Source organism: Lolium rigidum, chromosome 6 (assembly GCF_022539505.1).
Source record: "Lolium rigidum isolate FL_2022 chromosome 6, APGP_CSIRO_Lrig_0.1, whole genome shotgun sequence".
Taxonomy (NCBI): Eukaryota; Viridiplantae; Streptophyta; class Magnoliopsida; order Poales; family Poaceae; genus Lolium; species Lolium rigidum.
The window spans coordinates 349,804,790-349,810,244 of NC_061513.1; the positions used below are offsets into that span (position 1 = coordinate 349,804,790).

The 5,455-nt window shown below is 43.1% G+C and overlaps 1 long non-coding RNA gene across 3 annotated transcripts; it reads left to right on the forward strand.

Annotated features, from left to right (window-relative positions):
• Positions 1 to 234: 234 nt before the first annotated feature.
• On the forward strand, positions 235 to 3,740 carry LOC124668542. 3 transcript variants are annotated; one of them, XR_006991733.1, is made up of 8 exons: positions 235 to 425; positions 520 to 852; positions 1,088 to 1,191; positions 1,272 to 1,318; positions 1,421 to 1,899; positions 2,518 to 2,645; positions 3,142 to 3,190; positions 3,546 to 3,740. It is a non-coding gene; the product is annotated as an uncharacterized LOC124668542 (long non-coding RNA). The 3 variants fall into 3 exon arrangements; XR_006991735.1 differs by having other exon boundaries at positions 235 to 392; XR_006991734.1 differs by lacking the exon at positions 3,546 to 3,740 and adding an exon at positions 3,399 to 3,444.
• The last annotated feature ends 1,715 nt before the right edge of the window (positions 3,741 to 5,455 follow it).

The window sequence follows — 5,455 nt, forward strand, 5'->3', positions numbered from 1 at the left end:
TGTGAAGTCGACGGCGCCAACGAGGATGGAGAGGAACTCGTTGATCCGGTTTGCATCTTACCTTTATCACGCGGCGGACGTACTGGGCGCCAGCCCCGTCGTTGGAGGCGAGGGCAGTTGTGTGCGTGCAGGGACAACGCACAGCTTTTCCTCCCATGGGTGGCACTGATTCGATTGCCACCCCGACATGTAAGTGGTGTTCCATCTCTCTCTCTCTCTTTCTCTCTCTCTCTCTCTCTCTCTCTCTCTCTCTTGTCTGGTTGAAAGTTTGAGGAGATTTCTTTCTTTTTTGGGCTTGTAGGAATGTTACTTGTGGAGGTTCAGCTTACGATTTGATCTGGATGGTTCGGTAAGATCAGAAAATCAGAAGGGCCACGATCTGGAGATGTTAGGTATTGTACAGATTGTTTCCTTGGTTGCGGAAGGTACAATGGTTTTCATTCTTTGTGGGTTAGTTCGTTTCTTTCTTGCAAAGTTTATATTGTGCTTCTATATAGTGTTGATATATATACTCTGTAGATTGCAGGTACACGAATAAAGGTCCATTGGAAAATATTTGTTTCTTCTATTTGTATATAGATATAAAGTGAAGAATCCATATATTGTGAAGAACATTGGGTTTATTGGATTACTGTTCTTTCGGTACTAAATGGCTCCTGCCGAAGGAAAGTACTGATGAGTCTACTACCTAAATTTATCAAGTATACTGCTTCAACGCCTGCGGTATTTTATCTATGAAGTCAGTTACTCGGCGTTGCTTCAGGAGATCATTAGTCTGTGGGATATCAATTGAACGTAAACTTGCTATCGCTTCCTACAATGCTGCCCACTTCGTCACACTTCGTATCACAGGTATTCAGATGACCTGCCCTCTTTATTGTTCTATTTGTCTATTGGTACAGAGTTTCCATGTTCTTCTCCCTTGTGATCTTTAGTCTGCTGGTCTAACTTATGTTGATCATTTCATTTCGATACTTGGCACACAATGCACCCAATTTTATAGTCTTCTTGAAGGCCAATGTTTGGGTGAGTCAAATTTTACTTCTCAGGTAACAAAATGCAATATTATTTTGTATTTCTCTTGCAGGAGTTCTTTTCTCTGGTTTGGTTGTCAAAGTTTATTCCAGAGCCAACCTTTGTGCCAGCCACTTATCCAAGCAAGAAAAAAGTTGGAATGAACAATCTACAGGGGTAAGTACAACATCATATTAATCTGTTTTCTTACTGGAGGACGGCTGAGTACAATTTAGTTCTTTTTTTGTGGAAAACAGACTGATGATGATGGTTCGGGTAAAGATAAGATGCAAAAGAATCGCCGGTGAGTCTTATTCTGTGGTATCATTACAACTGTTGGTAAGAAACTAAGAATGTGTCTAAATCATTAAGCTAACAAGCCTGCACTTGTTAAACTTTCTTTTAGGTGACATTATTATTTGAACAATTTCATGCCATACGAGGTTCGTTGATAAAATTATGTGAAGTTTTCCTTCCTTGAATCTACAATCATTCGACTTCATACTTACTGTGAGCTGCAGGAATGAGCTTGCACAATTTTCCCAAACGAATGTCCATATTTCTTTGGTCTGTGAAGGTAATACCTTTGTGTATTTATGTTAATATATTGGCATAATTGATGTTCTAAAGAGGGGTTAGGATTTAGGAATGCAGCTTGCATTTGTTCTAATAGAGGGCCTAGCTTGACTGTTGCAATTTTTGAAGAGCTAATTTACCATGTCTTCTTATTTAGCTTGCTCTAATTATATTGGTATAATGTAAAAATACATGGCGTTCCCGTGGGAATTAACTTGCCTTTTTCTATCGCCTTACATAACATACCTGAAGTAAAGAAATCAAGCCATTAGCCTTCTGGTTAAGTAACCTGACTATTCTTATCTGAAGGTGTGTGTTCCATCCTTGCCACTTTGAATATCCTTTGCATGTTTTTTCCAACAAGATTCAGCTGCCTTTATTGTTTTGCTGTAAGAATGCACCAAGGCAAATGGGCCATGATTATCTGTGTAGAGGTTATATGCCATTAAATTTTGAGTTTTTTTTTATATTCTCTATTGCAAGCCATCCAAGTTATATCGTTGCGAGTGCTCGTAGGTCGCCCCATTATAATGTAATAGTGTTCCATTTGATCAGTCTATTTTCAGTTTGGTGACGAGCGAGTGTAATAGAATTAGGTGGCATTAAACGTATTAGTACAGAGTAGACCAATTTGCAAATTGTGTTCGCGAGATCTATTGCTTTGAATAAAATTTACAGCCGAAAAAATTAAATAATATTTTCTGTGGAGAGGATGATTTAGGAAGCTATGGTTGTAAAAACACATACCTGAGACTACGGTAGTCTAAAATAAATATCGAGGATTTTGTGTTTTTACTATCCTATTCTTCTCTTATCCACATCTCTTAGCCAACAGCTCATCCAGCTCATTCACCGACCCGTGAATCTCCTCCATCGTTGCCCGGACTCCTTTGCTTGACATCTGACCTTGCCGTTTTCTTCATGCAGGCTCTCCATTGTCTGTGGGTTATTTCTACAGCACAAGTCCATCTTGGCATGACAGGGAGGGGTCTAGATAGAAGAAGGGAAGGCATGAGTACGATTAGAGGAGGAGGTCGCACCACATGTCAGCGCTGGTATGTTCTGCATCTTTTCTTCTACTATGTTCTTGTCATTCAGTCTCCGATTTTTATTTTTTGGCTGGTTACAGTATTCATTTTGTGAGATAAAGCAAAGATCTTTTCCTCTACACTTATAGCTATCTAACATTAATAACGTTTCACTACATTTCGAGATAAAGGAAACTTGAAATGTGAGTTAAGATTTAACTTGAAATTTATCATCATGATAAGTATTTTTTGGTGTGCGAGCATTCCTTGTCATGTCTGCAATGGTTTCAATTATACAACTGAATGATGCTTTCGTGCATTTCAATTCTGTGAAACCAAACAGAAACTCATCTATGAAACTTTTGGATTTAGCATAGTTTCTTTGGTAATTGTTCATACATAGAGGACAAACTGTGCTCTTGGTGAAGTTGGGTACTCATATTTATTTGAGTGCATTTTCTTAAGTCAGAAATAGCCATTACCAATTTGATATGGTTATCTTTGAATTCCTGTATCATTACAGAAGAAGTTGACTTTGTTACTTTGTGGGATCCTGCGGCAAACCAATCCATGTAAGGAGAAGAGGTGAAAGCCTACTAGGAGCTTGACTTGTGTGGAATAGTTGATAGATATCTGAAACCAAGCTGAATGAGATCAAGTAAGTCCAAGCTGTGTTCCTTTTATTGTGTTCTTGCTGCAGTTTTACTCACAGTAGAAAGCCAAATCATGGCGACTGATATTACATTCAGGTTTCTAATTTCTTCTTGTCTTAATTTACAGAGGTAAGCAGATTTGCATGAAAGATGCGTGAACCAGAAAATGCAAGAAGCAGATCTCTCAGCTGTTTAGCTTAAATGTGATGGCTATCTAGGTGAATCACTTTGTGCCTATGTGCAAATTAGTTCATAGAATCAAATTTTATTGCAGGCACGCTACACAGCTGAAAAATCAATTGGCTGCAAACTAAGTTTCTCTTTGGTGTTTAAGAAGCAAACTCTTAGAAATAGCTCAGTGGACAAGAGCTATATCAAAGTTAGCAGAGGCATCCATATATTGCCAGTTTTGTTTTTGTTCTACACTGTCATTTGTGTATTGTGGAAATAAGGAGTTGTGTTTTCTCTATGCCTGTTGTAGATGACCGGATTCTGGATTTGTTTTATTGCGGGGTTACCAAGTGATGTAAAGGCACTTGACTTTGATTTTCTCCAAGTTATATAAGGGGCTTGATTTTTATTTTCTAATGAGTCAACAAAGATGAAAATGAGATTAGACCGTGATTGGGCTGCCACTGTATAGTGAGGAGGCGCCCCAGGGGGCGCCCCAACCACTAGTACACATAATTTCAATGTATGTTGTATACATTTCGTTATCAACCACCTTAAAATCCACTTTTTAAGTAGTAAAATATTGATTACTTTTATCAATTAAAGTCTGATTTTAAAATTATTAAAAACATCATAATACACGGTCGGCGCGGCGTGCCGCCGCGCTCATTCCTGCTAGTTGGATTGATACATGGAGCCATTGAATTAGTTACCGATTGATCCATCAGTTTCATATGGGCATGGCACGTCCACGCAGCTAGCACCTGCGCAAGCGCCTAAGCTTGTAACGTAACGCAGTTACTGTTTATTTTGATTTCTTCAGGCCGGTACAAGCCCAAAAGTACATATATGTACGTCCGTACATATACGCCGGCCAGTTCATGCATACGCGCGGGCGGGTACGGTGATCGGTTTGCCTCACAAGATATTTTGGGTCAGCTGAAAGCGATCTGATAAACATCAAAAACAAGAACGCTATTAGCGCGCGCGTGCAAGCGTGAAGATAAACTTGCGGCCGCCATACTCGCGGAAGCCATCGCCAGCTGCCTATAAAAACACAGCTCGTCCTTTCGGTGCAGAAGACGCAGCAGCAGGAGAGAGAAGGGAGGCACGGAGGAATTGGTGGCGGGAGATTATTGCACCCAGCCAGCTCTTGTACACGGCAGCGAGCACATCTAATCTCCATATATACACGCACCTAATCTCCATACATCCATCCATCAAACCAAGAACTCCGGGGCTCTCCATACGCTCCTCTCCCGAGCGACTCCGGGGGAACCCTAGTCCACCACCGCCCGCCGCCGTACGCAGCCATCCTGGCCGCCGCTGCTGCTCTCCCTGGCGGCGGTGGCGGCGCCCATCCCCTCGACTGATGGCGTGGACAGGGGAGGCGTTTCCCGGCGGCTCCTCACGGGAGGAGGTGGGAGGTTGATCCGGGGCGCAGGGCGGCGGGGCTCTTCATGGCCGGCGCCTGAGGTTCTCCGGCGGGAGGCGTTGAGGAGGAGGGGTGTGGCGCCCATGGAGGTGCCCTGACCTGCGAGATCCGGTGGAGGCTGTGGCCCGATCTAGTAATCGTGGGGTTAGGCCGGTGCTCTGCACTGGATCCCCTTGTTCCTCTTCCGCCTTCTCAGTTTTGGAGACGACCAACGGTGTGGGGACCTGCTAGTCTTGCGAATAATGGCGGTGGTCCTTAGATTTCTTCTCGCGCCAAAATGCAGATCTGCCGGTGCCTGTCCTCATCGATATGGCGGATGTGTCGTGTTCCGGAAGGCTCCGCCGGCGCTCCATTGGGCGATTCAAGCCTGGAGGTTGCCGGATCGGGTGGAATTCGGTCGAGCGCATCCATGTTTTTAATCTGGCCGTTTGGTTTCAGAGGGAGCGTTTCGAAGCTCTGCTGGCGGTTATTATCATGGAGCATGTTTTCGTTCCGTGGTGCTGGCTGGAGAATGACATGAAAGCTGAGATATGTGGTCTTGCAATGGTGGCTCGAGTCTGGGTGGCGAGGAGGAATTG